The sequence below is a fragment of the Esox lucius genome, chromosome 18, assembly GCF_011004845.1.
Source record: "Esox lucius isolate fEsoLuc1 chromosome 18, fEsoLuc1.pri, whole genome shotgun sequence".
Classification (NCBI taxonomy): Eukaryota; Metazoa; Chordata; class Actinopteri; order Esociformes; family Esocidae; genus Esox; species Esox lucius.
In genome coordinates this window covers 8,422,663-8,441,957 of record NC_047586.1, presented here as the reverse complement: position 1 = coordinate 8,441,957, position 19,295 = coordinate 8,422,663, and the positions used below count along the sequence as shown (strand labels likewise).

Here is a 19,295-nt window from a genome sequence, read left to right as displayed (position 1 = left end):
AAACCCAGCCTTAAACCCATAAAAGTGAACGGTAAGATTTAACGCACACTGACAAACTCTCTAGGCTCCTGGGAACCAAGATAGAAAAGAGCTAGGATCAGGGTCTTGGCAAATCATCTAGCTGTGCCTGGTGGAGATTATAAGAGTATGTGACCTTTGAAGATCATATCCATCATCAAAATTAAAAATGTTCCGATGACCAGCAGGTCAAGAAGTACCTACGCCAGTGGAGTAACTGCAAATGTCAGTTGAGTTATCATAACCAAGCATTTAAAATAATCACAGTGGTTATAATGGGTGTAAAACATCACACCCTCTGGAGAAAACGTTAATGTCTTATGGCTTTTCATAGGTGTTTATAGCAACAAACAGGTGGGCTCTGGCCAGCAAAAGAGTAATCAGGAAGTATCTAGATCAGCAACACCACCACGCAGATAATAGACAGGGACATGTAGGAGGCATGGTCCCCCTAAGACCCAACCGTTCACCAGATAAGACAGAATAAATTAGACTAGACAGGACAGACTGACTGAAGATCCCTGACACATCAAATATTACTGGGGACTAAGAGCGAGGAGGTTAATTGACACTGTGGCCCAATCCAAAGACTTCCCAAGACATTTAAGGCTGGAAATAGCCCCAGCGACTTAGTCCCAGACCACCAAAAGAACATCCACAGATAGAAAACTGACAAGGCCATATATCTCCCACCTCACAAGTAGCAGGCGAAAACCTGTGTCAGAGATCCACTGACTAATGACAAGTGTGGTAAAATGCCTGGTATGCACCAGTAAGGAGAGGAGGGTAGGAGGAAGTCAGTGAGCCCATGTAATTGGGTCAGTGGCTAGGTTTCCAAGTGTCGAATGGGGAGCCGGGAACTCTGGAAAAAAAAGGGTGGTTCATCAGTCCAGTATCTTCTTATTCAAGTTCCCTTCTCACCCCTGGGCCGGACTATATGTAATCATAGGACCTACTGAAGGGCTGTGCCTTCAGTTAAGAATGCTGAACAGTAGCCACCTTCATGAGTGTGGTCTCAGTATTATGATAGGGTCTAAAACCTGAGTGGAATGTTAAACATGTATTTTTTTTCTTCAGGGAGGCGGTTGATGCCATTTCCCCCCCAAAAGAAACCTAAGATTAAATGAAGCAGTTAGATATTGTAGTTATCTTCCCTGGTCAACGTTTGGCTTTTTAAATAGAACGTGTTTATTTTTTTACAGAATTTCTTCCACATATTAAGATTCAACTTTCCTTCAAAAAACAATGAACACAGCCAGCAATAATTTCTCTGTGGATGTAGCTGTGTACTTGGGGTTACTGTTTAACTTTAAATACCCCTGCGGTGACACATTTTATGCTGTTCCTTTCCTCATATGCATTCCTATTTCGACATGAAAACCCACCTCAGCTGAACATTACAGAGGAACTCTTTGGTCACATACACCAGTAATGGGTTGGGTATTGAAAAAAACAAAGCATGTAAAAACTAAAAAGTTATTGATGCAAACTAGTCATTGATGCTAAATATTCTCATTACAAAGAACTTCTGTGATCTCCATCTTGTTAATGCATTATGACACTACTGAAGTACAAATGTGTTATTTTTCCAAATTAGCATTATTTTCTATTTAGAATACACACAAAATTGCACAAAACAAATGGTTAGAAGTATTTGAAGTCAACCCATCTGGCACTGTGGGACATAACTGGGCCTTGATGCCACCTGTTATAAAGGAGAATGTGCTGTAATGGGCTTTTTTTTACCCTCCATGACCCAACGAAAGCCTTTGTTATTTCTCTGCCCACTAAAAATGTTTTCTGTGTAGATGCAATCCCATCTGAATATATAACCCAACAGAACTATGCTGGGTCACACTTTGGACAATCCATCTGTAGATGCTTGGCATGGTCTTCCCATCAGTAAACTATAAAAATCTACTGATAAGCAACTTCATTTCACTTCTTTCATGGACTGTAGAGAGCATCTACATCCTGCTCACACATCTAGATCCAGGGTGTGGGAATCATAAGCCTGGCCTATAGACTCTCCTTTGAAGCTCTATAAAACACCAAGTTAAAGTGCTGTGACTTATAGTACAATGCCCAGACATGAAACCTTTTAGTTCTAGTCCATCTACTGGCCAGTTTAGAGTTTAGATAATCTTGTAGTGTCCACGTATAGACTCTGGAGGGCAGTGCAAGACAAGTAAAAAATTTTCACAGAAGTCCACAGATGGCGTACGATGGCATAGAACCGTTTACTGTACTGTCACAGAAGCCCAATACTACAACCTGAATAAAAAGCTTCTATAAAAAGCGTCTGTTAAATGGGCTGGTAAGTTCAGGTATGTCTCAGACACGCAGACGTTTATATAATCAGGTTTTTTCCCCATGAAATAGCATCCCTGTGTTGGGAACCAATTATGGTCTTATTTTGCGTCATGGTTACGGATATGGTCCGGTGGATAGTTTTCCTTTTTGCAAAATCCCCCTTAGAGATAAGCACGGCTTTGTCATTTCAGAGGATTTCAGCAAAATGGAAAAGCAGTACTTCACATAGCAGCAGCAGGAAAATGCCTCAGACCTTGTAACCACTCTGAGATCTCTCTCCCTCTGTCTCTCTCTCCCCCCTGCTCTCTCGCCCTCTGTCCTGCCTTCCCTGATTAACCTGTATGCCTGGCTGTGGTCTGTGTCCGCCTGTTCCATCGTCAGACAGAGCTTTTTCATTTTCACAGGGATTCTTTTAATTTTCTTTTCTCCTCTTTTTTTTCCCCTCTCAATTTCATGACTACGACCTTCATCTCATGGATGCAACTCCCAGCGGGCTCGGGGAGGGGTCAAAGATCGTAAAACGCGTCCTCCGAGATGTCCTGCCAACACACGCTGCTTCTCATCACACTGCTCGCTCAAGCATGAAGTCACCAGGTCCAGCTGGCTTGCAGGAGAACGTTCCTACGGCTAACAACCATAATTAGCGTACAGGTGCCGACCCGTCGCAAGACGTCGCTAGAGTCCTGTGTGATAAGGCAACATCGGCAGACACAGTCTGTGCTGAGACAATTTTCATAGCCCTGTGTAGGAATGAACCTGGGTTCAAGTAGGTGCCCACATCTTTTTCTGTTTTCCTCTGCTATGTAGATTCCATTGGTGCCTATTCAGAGATTGGAGAACTCGTAAGTGCTCACACGTAGGCCAGACCGTGCGGATATTGTACAAATAGGATTTAAAGGTCAAGTGCATGATCTCTTTCCCCATCACAGATTGGAGCTCTGTTTCCATTTCACAAACAACTACCTCACCTCCCTTGCATGCGGGCTAATGGTCAACGCGAATTACTGTGGTAACAAGTGGAGGCTGCAGGCAAAATGGCCAGTTTAGACTGAATGCTGCAGATGTCTATTTCCTCTTTGTCTATGACCAGACTACAATACGTATCTTTAAGTTGGACTGGACTTGGACTCAAGCAAGAAGACCATCTGTTTAGCAATGCATTTATAATAAACATACATCCTAAAAACTCAAAACTAGAATTCCTAAATGATTCACGGTATGACATTTTTTTAAACAATTCAATCAGTTATTTTATTAGAAATAGCTAATAAAGGACAAAGAAGGGCAAAAACTTCCCCAATGACGTGGTTGGTCAGTGAAGAAATACATCAGAGCAAAAGCTTTGAGTTGGAATATTTAATAAACAAGACACATATTCGATAAGCTGCCCTCTACCAAAGGGAGGCCAAGAGTTCACCAATCTAATTTGAAACTTCAAAGGCATGCTCTCCTCTTTTATGTATAGCTTCCCTTTTGAAAAAATTAGGTCAAGTTTCCTCTGCAATTTAACAATTATGAGACTGACTCTTTGAAATTCAATCACGTTTAGCAGCATGAGTAAACACATTGCAGACATCGTGTTTCTATTATTCGAAACTATTAAACTTTAGATTTGTTCCCTAATAATGCTTGTAAATGTGTACTGCTTTGTGGATGGAAAAAATTGTTAGTTGTAAGTGTTTTCAGAAATAGTCAAACCTGTGTAATGATGGTTGAAGTACAATAGTAATGCGTCACCCTGTACATGATACGCAGGCAAAATATTTTGTGGTGACCTTGACTAGTGGCTGAGCTGAGGGGATTGGTCTTTCCCCAGACGGGGTGCAAGTTGAGTTTAAAGACAGACTCAGTTGACATAGGACTGTTTTAGCCACGTGTTCCGCCCAAGATGAAGAAGACTGAGTGAACGCAAATATCAGAGGTGTCAGCTGTGTACCGGCCTGACGATACCTGTGTTAGGTGAGGCTAACGCAACTGTTTTTACGCTGCAATAGTTTTGTTTAGATGAATGAGACTTGATGCCAGTTTTGCATCGGCGATACGTTTTGTGTCGTGTAAACGGTTGAAAATGGCAAGTCCGAGGTAAAGTGAAACAATTTTCCAACTGATACTCCCCGCGGCTCCTGAGGTCTAAAGACGACGTCCCGCTCATGTGTATTGGAGTGGAACGAGTGGTAAGTCCTTCCAGCTCCATGAACAGAATCAGAATTTTTTTTTGTTTGGAAGCAAATAACAACATCTTACACAGCCACTGGAAAAATTCTACCATGACCAGCTACAGCACTTGTTCTACGGAGAGCTCCATGTTGGTTCCCAATTAAATAACACTGTCAGTGGGTTTATATGCCTTCCAGCTCAGTGGTCTGGCCAAAACGCTGTGCCCGCATGTGCTTTGCCTTACAGCGCCGCAGGAGTTTCTTGTGTGAAGAGTTTCTTGTGTGAATTTAAACCCGTATTTACATATTATGTTAATGTTATTCAAATGAAATGTCTTCACAACAATTAAGATGGTCTAAATAGGCTCAAGGGTTGTGGAGAAAGATGATTCTACAAATCCAAAACCAAATTCAAGAACCTTTTATCCTCTTGCCTGATCCTTGCATGATTCCTCGAGTGAAAGTTTTCCTGTGGCTGCTCTGTTGTAGGTGGAGTGTAGGTGGAAGATATTCAGAACAAGCAACCATTTATTACAATTAAACCTCCCACAGAGAAAGAACTGCATTGTTATGCAAATGATTTTGGGTCACTAACACTACCAGTTGGTTACTGTGGGAAGCATTGCTATATGATGTGTTTGCTTGTTTGCTTTTGGGTGTAACACGCGGCATGTTCATGGGGTTTGTTTCACATCTCTCTCCTGAGTTGCACTCTAATAGCCCTGTATCCCTCTACAGCTTGTTTTACATGGCTGCAGTACTCTCTCTGTCCCTCTGAGAAAGGTTATATACATGGGTTAAACATGTCGCTGTTTTGGGGAAAACACTACATGACTAGTGCTTGTCATTGTAATGAAAGACATTGATCCACTCGAAGTGGGCATTTTCAGCATGCAGTTAACTTGTTCCTTAATATGAGTTTATCAGTTAAACACTGGATGTTTTTGATTGACTGGCATATTTATTTCCTGAAACATTGAGTGTGAAATAATTTTTGTGGTATTATCTAAGCATAAGTGTCCTGGATGTAAGCCTGTTGAGTGGTATAGTTGTGCTGCTGTAAGAACTAGGAACAATGCTGGTGTCACTTGACATTTGGCTCGCTGACCGATATACTGTAATAGAAAATGCTGAAAGACCTTGTAGGGAGCAATTGTTCCTGTCTAAACTATCATTTGTAATGAGAAATCTTTTAGCTTGTAAGGTCTTAAGCAGGGAAGGAAATTAGGCATGGGAAAGACAGCAATGGAACGGAGTTGGGCTGGTACGAGAGCACAGTAACAACCATCACAGTGATGTCTCTATAAGATGACAGAGGGATTTTGTTTGCCTCCTTTTGGCATTGTGCTCTGATATACTGAAGGAGCTGATGACCATGTCTGTTAATGACACAGACGGAAGACAGATCATCTCTACAGTGGGGAGAACAAGTATTTGATTCACTGCCGATTTCAGGTTCACACTTACAAAGCATGTAGAGGTCTGTAATTTGTCATAGGTTCTCTTCAACAGTGAGTGACGGAATCTAAAACAAAAATCAAGAAAATCACATTGTATGATTTAAGTTATTAATTTGCATTTTATTGCATGACATAAGTATTTGATCACCTACCAACCAGTAAGAATTACAGCTCTCACAGACCTGTTAGTTTCTTTAAAAAGCCCTCCTGTTCTCCACTCATTACCTGTATTAACTGCACTGGTTTGAACTTGTTACCTGTATAAAAGACACCTTTTACTTATGCATGACATAAGTATTTGATACTATGTATAGATATCAGAAAAGCAGAACTTAATATTTGGTACAGAAACCTTTGTTTGCAATTACAGAGATCATACGTTTCCTGTAGTTCTTGACCAGGTTTGCACACACTGCAGCAGGCATTTTGGCCCACTCCTCCATACAGACCTTCTCCAGATCCTTCAGGTTTCGGGGCTGTCGCTGGGCAATGCAGACTTTCAGCTCCCTCCAAAGATTTTTTATTGGGTTCAGATCTGTATACTGGCTAGGCCACTCCAGGACCTTGAGATGCTTCTTACAGAGCCACTCCTTAGTTGCCCTGGCTGTGTGTTTCGGTTCTTTGTCATGCTGGCAGACCCAGCCACGACTCATCTTCAATGCTCTTGACTGCTCTGGGCTGATCCCTCACCTTCCTCAAGATCATTGATGCCCCACGAGGTGAGATCTTGCATGGAGCCCCAGACCGAGGGAGATTGACTGCCATCTTGAACTTCTTCCATTTTCTAATAATTGCACCAACAGTTGCCTTCTCACCAAGCTGCTTGCCTATTGTCCTGTAGCCCATCCCAGCCTTGTGCAGGTCTACAATTTTAATAAAATGCAAATTAATTATTTAAAAATCATACAATGTGATTTTCTGGATTTTTGTTTTAGATTCTGTCTCTCACAGTTCAAGTGTACCTATGATAAAAATTACAGTATTACAATACTTGTTCTCCCCACTGTATATACACTCTGTTTAAACGTTTGGGGTCATTTAGACATTTCCTTAGATCCAAACAGAATAGAAAGAGGAGTGGGAGGCCCCGGTGCACAACTGAGCAAGAGGACAACTACATTAGAGTGTTTTGTCTGAGAAACAGACGCCTCACTGGTCCTCAACTGGAAGCTTCATCAAAGAGTACCCGCAAAACACCAGTGTCAACATCAACAGTGAAGAGGTGACTCCGGGATGCTGCCCTTCTAGGCAGAGTTCTTCCTCTCTCCAATGACTGTGTTCTTTTGCCCATCTTAATCTTTTCTTTCTACTGGCCAGTCTGAGATATAGCTTTTTGTTTGCAACTCGGCCTAGAAGGCCAACATCCCAGAGTCGCCTCTTCACTGTTGACGTCGAGACTGGTGTTTTGCTGATAATGGGCCTTTGTATGCCAATGAAGATGTTCCATGAAAAATGTGCTGTTTCAAGCTACAATAGTCATTTACAACATTAGCAATGTCTACACTGTATTTAATCAATTTGGTGTTATTTTAATGGACAAATAATCTATTTAATTTTTGAAAACAAGGACATTTCATAGTGACCCCAGACTTTTGAACAGTAGACTTAATGTCCAACAATATATAGGCCCTGTATGAAGGACCAAAGGGGTCAAAATGAAATAATGAACTACATCAATAATTAAAAAATTTATTAAATACATTTATTATTTTAGGTGGCACATTATGACTTTTTTTATAATGCCCATTTTTAAAATAATGGTATGCTATTTCATGATAATACATTGTATTTCCCAATCTTTTTTTCATCATAAGATGTATTTCATAATATCATGGCCTTTTTCATATTATTGTGACCTATTTCATAATTTCATGGCGTATTTCATTATTTAATGGCATATTTCAAAATCTAATGAAATATTTCAACATTTAATGCCGTATTCAATTGCGTATTTTATGATCACAAGGGATATATGTCAATCAATGCAAGTGGGTGGTGCTGATAGGCTAATCCAGTGACACTAGCTTCACCAACGTTTGCTCGCTTGTGGGCGTTCAAACAAAATGCTGCAAAATCCTGTTTCAACGCCCACGAACGAGTAACTGTTGGTAAAGCTAGTGTCAAGATAGTGGTACCATCTTGTTGATGTTATCAATGTTGTTAATATCCATGCCTGGTTTTAATGTAATCATTCATTTTACTACACAAAGCAAATCCAGTTGCTTCAGATTCAAATTCTCTGTTCATTTCATGAAATACAATTGCTTGGTCGCATTACTTGTGTTCTTATCTAATCTTCATGATGGTCTGGTTAATCATCAGACATTCCTGGCATATTTGTAGATTGGTCACATGAGGTAAATGCTTATTTAGAATATTACAAACTACAGAGGGGAGTGAGAGAACTTGTCTGTCCCCTGAAGTAGTTGGAATGGTTTGGGGTGCGTGTACACCAGCCAGCGCTCCTTTCTGGGATATAGTCAACTACACCAGTGGTCTCTATTTAAGCAAAGCCAACACGTCCAACACGTTCAGTGAGGGAGGGGATGTTAGACTTTTCTTTCTTTCTCTCCTGGGTGAGCTGCCTATCTGTCACGCGGCAGAAGTGCTGGGTGAATTCACACAGGGATTGTATTGCCCACAGCGGGGACCTTGGGCTGGCGCTTATCTTTCCATTCGCTGACAGGAGAAAAAGCCCCATGGTCCCAGGTATCACCCTGGTACCCCCCCCCCCCCCAACAAACCCTTCAACCTCCAGGGGACAGCTGGTGGTCAGTGAGTTGTGAGTGGAGCCTCATCTGACAGTGTATAGCCTAGTACTATAAGGCTCACCTCTGATCCAATCACAGGGGTGGAAATTCAGTCATTATGGGCAATACAAACGGGTCATAATAATCCAAGGATGACTAAGCGATAACCTTTCACCTTCCTGCTGCGATTGGACTGGAACGCGTCTGTATTCCAGCACCATGAGTGCCTGCTTTTTGCCTGTATTACATGTTGTTTTTGTAGATATCCTGAAAACAAACTTGAATTAAGTGTAGTATTGTAGTTACTGCAACTTCTGTGAAATTCTTGTCTGTGTTTTAAATTTCAGCCAGAACAGGATCCATGTTCTTGTGGCATCATGGATTTCGTGCTGGCAACATTGGCAGCCTGTCCTTCTCTCTCAGCATGTCATTGTAATTCCTGAGGGCATCCCTGGAAGATCCCCTTGACTGGCCATCTGGATCCCAAGAAACATGCTCTGTCCTCCTCTGTCCACATCCGCTAACTTGACAGACATCGTTATTTTTCAGAAACCCGCAGCTTCAGGCCTACCCCTCCTTGGTTGCACTGGGTAATGTCTTCGCTGCCAAAAGTAAGTGTTCGTTGAAGGTGCGGGAGAGGCTTAGCAAAAGGCTGACTACAACTGAGAGAGTGGAACTGACCTATTTGCTTAATAATTGAAGTTTGTCAATACACAGCAGGACAGGAGGATTGTGAGATGTGTCCGTCCCAGTAATGATAAATCCACTGAACATGCAGCTTTGTTCGCAGAACCATGGTTACATCAGTAAACTCCAGAAACAGACATGACTGTGATGAGAACAGTTTTTGTTTTCTTCCTAAATTGCCTCTACCTCTTAGATGGTGGGAGACATAAACGACTACACTCAGATTTCCAGACAGATATCCAGTTTTTTATGCAAAATAAACAAGCAGTGTATTTTCTTCCCTTTTGTTCAGAAGAGACCTGTTACAAAATCCCATTCACCAGATGATCCCAATAACCTTCTGAATGCGTTTGAGTCACAACAAACCATTCATCTTGTAATTTCCGTTATCTGGTTTAATTAACAGGTTTAATTACTACAATTAGTGTTCGCATGATATTAAATATGCAAAGCTTTTTTATGCTCAAGTATTGTTTTTAGAATAATTGTGTTAAACTCTGTGTTAATATTTACAATACGTGAGCACTGTGGATTCTCTGGCTGGCTGTATTTTTATTTTATGCATTCATATTTTTGCAATGTAGAAATACCGACATGCTGACAAGATAAACAAATTGTGCAACATAGTATACAATAGATATTTTATTACTCTGGGTTTGGAAATAATGTGTTAGGCTAAATTATGAACTTTTGATTAAAAAGTGTTTCATTCACAGACTCCCTAGAGAAAGGCCATGTCTGTTAATTTAAAGGTGGTCAAAAATGCTTTTGTATTGAAATTTACAGCTAGATAATTTCCTAAACAGTTTGAGGTTTTGGAGAATGTAGTAATGTCCTGTGGTGCCAGTGGAATCCAACTCATTTGGAGCATGGGCATCTGTCTGTCTTTACTGCCCCTAACTGTATTCCCCATCACTGTCCCTACTCAAGTTCCTCATTCCCTAGTGTTAGTAGTCAGTTAATATTTGTCTTTCATACCGCTGTGACCTTTCATTTGTTTTTGTGTAGTTTCGGATTTTGTTACCTTTTAGTTCTTTATTAAACGTCCTCCGTTCTCCCTGTGCTTCTGTCCTGCCTCCTGTTTCAACATGACACAGATTATTCTTTAACATTTATGTCAAATACATCAATTAATAGTTGAGAGTTTGATTAGCACAACATACATCACTTTTACACTTTCCGTCTGTATAGGTCTGCATGGAAAACGACCTTTTCCAAGGAAAATCGGAATAGTGGGGAAAGGAAGTAACGCAGCCAAGCCTGAATTCAAGGGACACAGAGTTAACCACACAATTAGAATATATACTAAATACATTACAATATACATATGGTATATAGAAACGTATATTTAAATATATATTTATATGACTGACATGACACAATGTATTAATAAAATATTTTTAAGGAACATCCAATAGGTTAATAACTACCATTGTAGTAGTACCGTTGTAGTAGTTAAATTGTAGTAGTACTGTTGTAGTATTAACATTGTAGTAGTACCGTTGTAGTAGTAATATTGTCATAGTACTGTTGTAGTAGTACCATTGTAGTAGTACCGTTGTTGTAGTAACATTGTAGTTGTACCGTAGTAGTGGTAAAATTGTAGTAGTATAGTTGTCGTGGTAACATCATAGTGTGGGCAGGTAAGTCAGTCTGGCAGTGTTTGACTTTGGATGAAGGAGCTGCAGGAGCTGTATTTTCAAAATTGGTATATTTCCAGATCAGGGTGTCACGACCTTCTCCCCCGGGCTCTCTGATTATTCACAGTTAAGGTGTCATACACATTTTGACAGATGGAATTTAATGACTTCCCTGATTTTAAACCACATTTAACCACAACCCATGACCAATAACTGGTGGCATCTCACAAAAAAGTAAGCTGAACGCTTCTAGTCATTGATCTCACAAATTAGCTCCAAATGCTCGGTGAGCCAGCACATCCTACATAAAGCTTATGTCTTTCAGTGAGGACATTTGATTGCTCAAGCCCTGGCACCTGGGTGGTCATGTTATGGATGTAAGTTGTATTCATTTGAACTGGTTTCCACGCTGGTGTTGGCCTGTGCTGGGTTTAAAATCACTGGACGATGGCGGTTAAACAGAAGAAAGATCCATACCACTTGGATTCATGAGTAGGATTCTCTTTTCATATGCCAATAAGTGCCTTCCCAATGAAAACAATTTGGAAAGTGTGAATGCAGTATACAAACTATTGAGATAGTGTTTTGTTTCCTCCTTTGGCTCTATACTCAAAGGGACAAATATTAAGCCTGGTCTAGGTCTAAAAAAGTCTAGCTTAATGGAGTTTTCCACTACCGTTGATATTTTAGTCCTATACTAGGCTTAATCTGTATCCTTGAAACTGGCCCCAAAAGTTTAGATAAGAAATCAAACAATCACTAAAACTTCAAACAATTACTAGGAAGAATTTCAGCTTTTATTCAAGGATTGCTGTGTACATACGGTTTTTATGTGCCATTTTTAATGACATGTATATGGTCCTGAACTTATTTCTTACTTCCCTCCTGAAGCAATTAACTACCCGCACCAACACACACACACACACGCACACGCACACACACCCATACTGGTAATGGACACAGAAGGATCTCAGCTGTCTGCTTCTCAATCCTCATTTCCTTTCAGGACCCAGCGCGGGACATTGAAGCGACCTCTAGCTGTCTCATTTGGTGGGTTTTGGGAAGGACACAGGGAGGGGGATGCAAGACGATATCTGGAACAGCTCATCCTCTGAAGTCCACTGGCACGGGTTGGATTTACAGACTAGTAGCGGGTAAACTTTAACGAAGTGGAATCATTATGTGAATGGCCACTGTTATTCATTGTAGATCCGCCTATATTTCCCTACAAAATGTCCCCTCAACAAAGGGAAATGGTCAAATTAGTTGAACTGCATACGTTTAACCACTTAACCACATTTTCTCCTTGCCATGGCCGAAGGAAACAAACTTTAACATTGCAAAAATAAATGTCTCAGTCAAATGAAATTAGTACTGGACATGCTGAATGTGAATCATTGCATTCTAATGTTACACTCACTGCAGAAATATTTTTCTCTGACACAGAATTAATGGAAAACCTGTTAAGTCTGGTTCACAATCTCTCCCTCTGATGAGACTGCAATTAATCTGACAGGCACCGCCCCTACTCTGGCCCATGAATATTCATCACTTCCCAAACTCAAACACATACATATGCACACGTGTAATGAAATGTTTGTAATACATAAACTGTGAATTATAAAACCGACATGAAGTCACTAAATTACAAAGGGGAAAATATAAATTATCGTGAGTAAAAAATAACTCACAAATATTGCCAACCAAGAACTTCTGTTATTCAGCTTTCATGATCTTTAACATGAGTGATATGTTTCACAAAGTTTCTCCAGCTGATAATTCGATATGAACCCATACACTTACATAAATACATAAGTCATAAAATTCAATATGAGTGGGAAGGGCATTATTCTTAGAGGACCTTAACTCCCTCAACCAATCATGAAAAGAGCACATTTACATCCGTGACTTTTGTTCACATTGGCATTTCAGATGTTTGACATTTCAGATGTACTCTATTAGCTAACATAAGCTGGATTGACTCTCAGAAAAACACTTTCTTCATAAACTGAATAATAATACGTTCAAATGTGGCACCACTCTGAGAGTTCATGTTTATGCAAAGCTACAGTATGTTTTTTCACAGTAAGAGAAGCTTGTGGTTGAATTGCCAGTAAATAGAGTCTTGGCCGTCTTGTCCGGAAGGATTGAGGTAAAGCAGTGAACCTAAAAGGAATTTTGAGGTAAACATTTTAATATACACCTGCTTCACATTAAACCCATTATCATTGGTTGTCCACTCACCCTCTGCTACATCTAAATGTTTCATAGCTGTTACCTCACATCAGGGGGTGGATGATGGAGTCACCGTTTATCCTGAAATACAGCTGCTTATTTCACATTAGGTGCTAGAATCTGCCAACCCGGTAAAGGGCATTATTTAGAAAAATAATTGCGTAACAATGGAGGAGGCCAAGTACAGTCATGGCAAGAAGTACAGTATTGGCACACTGTTTAGAGCTCAAATTGCCTCTAAAAATAGGTTGAAACTGAAAGAATTTGGGCTCCGCAATTTTTCATTCATACATTCATTTTGTAGAACATTTGTATCTGTTTCTGAACCCTAAATAGAGTATCTCACAAAGGTGAGTACACCCCTCACATTTTTGATTATATCTTTTCATGTGGCAACACTGAAGAAATGACACTTTGCTACAATGTAAAGTAGTGTGTGTACAGCTTGTATAACAGTGTGAATTTGCTGTCCCCTCAAAATAACTCAACACACAGCCATTAATGTCTAATCCGCTGGCAACAAAAGTGAGTACACCCCTAAGTGAAAATGTCCAAATTGGGCCCAATTAGCCATTTTCCCTCCCTGTTGTCATGTGACTCGTTACTGTTGAAAGGTCTCAGGTGTGAATGTGTTAAACTTGGTGTTATTGCTCTCACACTCCCTCATACTGTTCACTGGAAGTTCAACATGGCACCTCATGGCAAAGAACTCTCTGAGGATCTGAAAAAAAGAATTGTTGCTCTACATAAAGATGGCCTAGGCTATTAGAAGATTGCCAAGACCCTGAAACGGAGCTGCAGCATGGTGGCCAAGACCATACAGCGGTTTAACAGGACAGGTTCCACTCAGAATAGGCCTTGCCATGGTCGACCAAAGAAGTTGAGTGCACGTGCTCAGCGTCATATCCAGAGGTTTTCTTTGGGAAATAGACGTATGAGTGCTGCCAGCATTGCTGCAGAGGTTGAAGGGGTGGGGGGGCAGCCTGTCAGTGTTCAGACCATACGCTGCACACTGCATCAAATTGGTCTGCATGGCTGTCATCCCAGAAGGAAGCCTCTTCTAAAGATGATGCACAAGAAAGCCAGCAAACAGTTTGCTGAACACAAGCAGACTAAGGACATGGATTACTGGAACCATGTCCTGCGGTCTGCTGACACCAAGATAAACCTATTTGGTTCAGCTGATGTCAAGCATGTGTGACGGCAACCAGGTGAGGGGTGCAAAGACAAGTGTGTCTTGCCTACAGTCAAGCATGGTGGTAGGAGTGTCATGGTCTTGGGCTGCATGAGTGCTGCTGGCACTGGGGAGCTACAGTTCATTGAGGGAACCATGAATGCCAACATGTACTGTGACATACTGAAGCAGAGCATGATCCCCTCCCTTCGGAGACTGGGCCACAGGGCAGTATTCCAACATGATAACGACCCCAAACACACCTCCAAGACGATCACTGCCTTGCTAAAGAAGCTGAGGGTAAAGGTGATGGACTGGCCAAGCATGTCTCCAGACCATAACCCTATTGAGCATCTGTGGGGCATCCTCAAACTGAAGGTGGAGGAGCACAAGGTCTCTAACATCCACCAGTTCTGTGATGTTGTCATGGAGGAGTGGAAGAGAACTCCAGTGGCAACCTGTGAAGCTCTGGTGAACTCCATGCCCAAGAGGGTTAAGGCAGTGCTGGAAATTAATGGTGGCCACATAAAATATTGACACTTTGGGCCCAATTTGGACATTTTCACTTAGGGGTGTACTCACTTTTGTTGCCAGCGGTTTAGACATTAATGGCTGTGTGTTGTGTTATTTTGAGGGGACAGCAAATTTACACTGTTATACAAGCTGTATATTCACTACTTTACATTATAGCAAAGTGTCATTTCTTCAGTGTTGTCACATGAAAAGATATAATCAAATGTTTTCAAAAATGTGAGGGGTGTACTCACTTTTGTGAGATACTGTATATAGGGTTCTGAAACAAATACAAACGTTCTGCAAAATGAATATATGAATCCGAAAATTGACAAAAATGGCATTCACTAAATGTGTTGACACCCAGGAGTCTTTGAAATAACTAATTGCACTCTTCCTATAGCCACTGGATGAGCTTCCTGCCCTACTGCACTGGCAGTTCATCCAGCGCATCTTGTGCCAACTGCTCCAGTTCCACAAGATTGGAAGTGTCTTACAACTGCTATTTTCTGATCTCTCCAAAGGTTTTCAATAGAATTTTGATATTGACTCATGGCTGGTCCAGCAACTTCAGAACAGCCCAGCATTCCTGAGGACTTTGTAAGTGTTGTTTTGGGATAAGATTCAAAGGTAATACTATTTGGGTAGTCAGTCTGTAGATTCTGTACAGTCTTCCTACAGACTTTTAACAACATTTCAATTTACACTTCATTGCAATTATCTGTCTCATCATATCCCAAACCGTAAACCTTTCCCTAAGCTTTCCCTATCATTCATTTTAGACTTCACCTAACCTTAAACGTATCTAACCTTGACCCCAACAAGATTGTATTTGATGTGTGTGTTGTGTATGGTGTGTTTTTAGTGTGAATATCTGTAGAGCATCTAAAGATGGTTATCTTGAAGATCCAAACAAGGAGTAACCGAGCCATGACCTTTGAACGAGACTGATCTATCTGACATGGGGTTGGACATTGTGCTCCAAAATACCTTGGTATTCTCCTGATTTATGATGCCATGTGCACACCCAGAGGCAGCAAAGCAACGCCAAAAACATCACTGAACCTCTTCCAATTTTTGACTGTGTGGAAGCTGTTTTTTTGTTTAAGCATGGAGCTGGTGGGCTTTCCATAAATCTATAATTTGGTCTCAAATATCCAAGGAGATTGTCCTAGACTAGAGGTATTAGGGGATGTTTAGGTGTGTATTAGCAAATTTGGTAAATTTGGCAAATGGCAGTCAGAATTTCTTATGTCTCTCTAAGTGAGGTACTCCTGGGTTTCCTACCATCCAACACACTTCCATTGAGTTGGCCACAGATTGAGCGAGTTGAAACTATCCTGCTTTGCATCTCAAGGGCAGCTTGAATCTGTGTGGCAGTTGACCGAAACGGTTTCTCCACCATTTGACCAATCCTTTGCTTCAAACTTCCATCAAGTTTCCCCTTATGGTCACACCCAGAGGGGTCGGCTACCATGGAATGGGCCTTACACGTCTTGGTTACAACGGTGGAAACTAAAACATCAGGTCTTCTTGAGATTGTCCATGCCTGGCTACGATATTCTTTCTACTCTCCTCATGCAATTCTCTGGTTTTCTTTATTTTCTCCATGTTCATTTTGGTCCAGAGTTACACAAAACAGGAAACGAGTCTTTTTCACTATTCAAACTGGTTGAATTAATCATTTTCAAATTGCTGGTACCTGAAACGCACCCAATGAGAGAACTACCTGCTTGAAATCGAATAATTTCCAACTACTTCTAGCAGGTACCACATTCTTTGTGGGATGAGTAATAAGAACTACATATGTGAATAGCCAAAGCTAGTTGAATTTCAACAACAGCCACTGCATGTTTAGAGAAGGAAATAATTGCCTTCAGCTCACTATCACACACTTATGTGAAATCATAGGCAGTGTTCAATTACTTGATAGAGAGGCATTATTCAATTATATAGTTGAGACACACATAATGCATTATTTTAAGGGTCATTATGTACAGTCTCTCCCTCATTAGTGGTACATGCTTTTCACTGTGGCCAGCTGTTTATCTACAAACCCATTTACACTGGCATGTGCACAAACACTCTGCTGGAGGCAGAGGGGTTTAACTTTCCTGCAGCACCCAGGCCAAGATTCCAGTGGGAGTGTGAAAAGTTCATTTGGATTTATAAAAAAAAAAATCCCAGAACAAAGTATAAGGCAACACATTCTCTGCTGGGACCTGTATCGGCTAGATCATTTGCATAAAGGTCTACACATCAAAAGTGTTCAGTGGTCTTTTTTAAATATTCATGTGCGTCTTGTTTCCAGCTCCGTCACCTAGCACCGTCCTATCATAGGCGGATGAAAGCAGGGAGAGGAGGAAGTCTTGTGGCTGTGTGTGTGTGTTTTCTGGAAGCCCCGGTCTCATTTACTCTCCCCTTTCCTCTGGCCATTTTTTCAGTTCCTCATTCCTTCAGGCTCGAAGGAGAACGTTTTTCAAATGGCTATTCAATTGGCCACCAATTCCTTATCTCTCAGGAGAAAATTAAGCTGACTAGTAAGCTATAGCTAAAGTGAAGCACGAGAGCAAATGTGTTGAGGGAAATGTTTTCATACTGGCCCAGGCAGACACTTGATGCTGGTCTACACATTAAACGGGGGAAAGTGCTGCAGTGGCGTTTCTGGCAGGTCTATGGGTCTGAGGTGCAGACTGATTGACTCGTTTAGTTGTGTGCCACGCCTGAGTTTCCCCTCCTCTGAAGTCTCCTGGTTTCTTGATTGTGATGGGAGGTTGTCAGCTCTGCATATGGTATAGGTTTCTGCATATGGTATAGGTTTCTGCATGTGGTATAGGTTTCTGAAGGGATTGTCATCCTTTTCACATGGCTGTGTTTATTCACAAATCTCTGTGTTTCAGTATCCTGATTGTGTGTGTGTGTGTGTGTGTGTGTGGGCCCCTGCTAGGACATTTGTTTAATCTTTTTTTTTTTCTCACATGTGCTCTGAGAGAAATGCAATAAATCAAATTAAAAAGCAATACCTCCCATGTGTTCCTAACAAGGTAGTTGCTGCACCATCTATCATTACATTAAATTAGCCATTTATCAAGTTCTCTTGTAGGTTGGACAATGTTATCAAATGGACAAATATCAGGAAAAGAGGTAGAACCCATTAATAATAAATGTATATTTTGAAAAATAGGGGTGCCTTAGAAATTTCTCATGAATAATATCAAAGTTAACATGGCTACTGTTTCCTTAATGGTTTTCATGAATTATCGTTGGGTAGGTGGGGCTGCCAGCCTACACAAACCAACATTCTTCCACAGCCATGTTTGTTTCTTCTCTGCAAGGAGTCTGGATCTTGGCTCCGGCAGACTCCCAGGTCGTAAAAAACAAAGAACCATCTGATTGGTCTCAGAAATCATATTAAGACTTAATCAGTCTCATACTCACGATCCCATATGTTTTAAAAATAAGATCAAGGCAGTATAGGAGAGGAATTTCATTTTGAACGGATATTGTTAATGCCTTCCTGATTCTACATGTATGCTGTCAATAAAACCTATTGTACTAATAATACTATGGCAGGGATTCTGTACTAACACTTGTGCTGCTACATGTACCAATAACTGTAGCAAGAGTGGCCCTGTGGTAGTGTTTGGTTACCCACCAGTGACCCTATGGTAGTGTTTGGTCGTCCACCAGTGGCCCTGTGGTAGTGTTTAATTACCCACCAGTGTCCCTGTAGTAGTTTTTGGTTATCATCCAGTGGCCCTTCCGTAGTGTTTGGTCATCCACCAGTGGCCCTGTGGTAGTGTTTGGTCATCCACCAGTGGCCCTGTGGTAGTGTTTGGTCATCCACCAGTGGCCCTGTGGTAGTGTTTGGTCATCCACCAGTGGCCCTGTGGTAGTGTTTGGTCATCCACCAGTGGCCCTGTGGTAGTGTTTGGTCATCCACCAGTGGCCCTGTGGTAGTGTTTGGTCATCCACCAGTGGCCCTGTGATAGTGTTTGGTCATCCACCAGTGGCCCTGTGGTAGTGTTTGGTCATCCACCAGTGGCCCTGTGGTAGTGTTTGGTCATCCACCAGTGGCCCTGTGGTAGTGTTTGGTCATTCACCAGTGGCCCTGTGATAGTGTTTGGTCATCCACCAGTGGCCCTGTGGTAGTGTTTGGTCATCCACCAGTGGCCCTGTTGTAGTGTTTGGTCATCCACCAGTGGCCCTGTGGTAGTGTTTGGTCATCCACCAGTGGCCCTGTGGTAGTGCTTGGTTATGTGAGTGGTATGACGTGTGTATGTGAGTGGTATGACGTGTGTATGTGAGTGGTATGACGTGTGTGTATGTGAGTGGTATGACGTGTGTAT

At 41.4% G+C, this 19,295-nt stretch overlaps 1 long non-coding RNA gene across 1 annotated transcript; it reads left to right on the top strand.

Annotated features, from left to right (window-relative positions):
• Positions 1 to 4,028: 4,028 nt before the first annotated feature.
• LOC114829432 lies at positions 4,029 to 10,445 on the top strand. Its single transcript, XR_003777353.2, has 2 exons — positions 4,029 to 4,505; positions 9,045 to 10,445. It is a non-coding gene; the product is annotated as an uncharacterized LOC114829432 (long non-coding RNA).
• Positions 10,446 to 19,295: the final 8,850 nt, after the last annotated feature.